This window comes from Belonocnema kinseyi, chromosome 3 (genome assembly GCF_010883055.1).
Source record: "Belonocnema kinseyi isolate 2016_QV_RU_SX_M_011 chromosome 3, B_treatae_v1, whole genome shotgun sequence".
Lineage (NCBI taxonomy): Eukaryota > Metazoa > Arthropoda > Insecta > Hymenoptera > Cynipidae > Belonocnema > Belonocnema kinseyi.
This window is the reverse complement of record NC_046659.1, coordinates 123458979-123460648: the sequence shown is the minus strand read 5'-3', so window position 1 is coordinate 123460648 and position 1670 is coordinate 123458979.

Here is a 1670-nt window from a genome sequence, read left to right as displayed (position 1 = left end):
TAATGGACCCAAGTGGGGAACCTTACATAACGACTTCGTGAGGTTCTTCGCTTGGGGTGATTGCTAGAGAGATTGATCAGCAACCTGGGTCGCAGCAGTGTTTCGGAACGAACGTGTTATTTGCTTAAATAGCACGAGAATTCTGGATCAATCTGAAAAATCTCTATCCCTTCCACACACTACTCCTTTCCCTTGCCGAGTGAGTCACGCCTACCTCGAAAGGGAAATGGCTTAATGGTGTAATAATAAAAAAAAAAAATAATTATAATGGAACCCCATAAGAAAATCCAATTATTTTGGATTGAAAATTCATTTACAATAACAATGCGAAACTTTTGAGTGTTATATTTTTGGATCAGAATTCCTCATTTTTGCTCTAAAATTTAACTGTTTTTTTTAAACATTAGTCTTTTTTGATAAAAATGGGTAATTTTGTTAAAAATGTATCTTTTGATTGAAAAGTCATCACTTTTTATTGAAAGCTCTTTTTTCATTCAAAGGTCTACTATTATACACGTGGTTCAGAATTCACCTTTTTACATTCTCATCATTTATGATTGAGAAAGTATTAGAATTGTCGGAAATTTGACATCACACTTTTTCAACGGATCTCCACACTTCGAGACCCCTTGAATCCGAAAATCAGGTTTTCACGATGGCGTCTATCTTTCTGTCTGTCTGTCCGTCCGTCCGTAAACACGATAACTCTCAAAAAATTAACGAATCAAATTCATATTTGACACACTTTTTTTAGGTCCTAAAAAGAATAAACAATTTATCCTAATGACTTTTTTCGATAAAAAGAACATCCTCAGAGTTATAGCGTTTTTAACATTTTTTTAACCAACCGAAAATCAAAATTTGAAGCCGAAAAACGCACGATATGAAAAAAAGTCAAAAGAAGAAAAACATTTCTTTTTGAAAGTCCTATAAGATTTTCATAACCAATCTTTGGATTTTCTTCAAAAATCGAAAATTCAAATTTTGATTGCACAAAAAATAATGGACAGAAAAATTCCATTTTGTGGATAAAGTATGTAGGATACGAAAAAAGATGAATTAACAAAAATTGTTATCCCAAAAAAGATCTACAATTTCGTTAAGAATCATTTATTGATACGACGCGTACTTTTTGTTTTAGTCGTGAAAAATAACGTTGAAAAAAAATGTGTGGAAAAACGAGGGAAGTTACGAGAAAAAAATCCAACAAAACCTATTTACATATGTACTGACATCTAAAAGAGATCTTTTTGACAAAGTTTTTTTCAAGTATTCCAAATGCAAAGAAGAAATATCCGAGCGCGAAGCGCCAGATTCAACCGTCGCGTGCCCTAGGCGCGCTCAAACTTGCGAGAGAAGGGAGCCACGCGCATAGCGCGCGATTAGAATGTGCCCGCGAGGCGGGAAGATTTTTTCCTTGAAAATTCTACCATTTGGTTAAAAATGCAATTTTTTAATTGAAAATTCAACTATTTTGGTTTAAAAGCTATTCTTTTTATTCAAAAAGTGTATCTTTATATTTTTTATTTAGAATTAATCTCTTTTGGTAAAAAATTCTACTATTTGACTGAAAATTTAATTATTAGGTTGATAATCTAACTATTTTGTTTTAAAAAATTATCTATTATTGTTTAAAATTCAACTATTTTCTTAAAAAGTAATATTTTTTG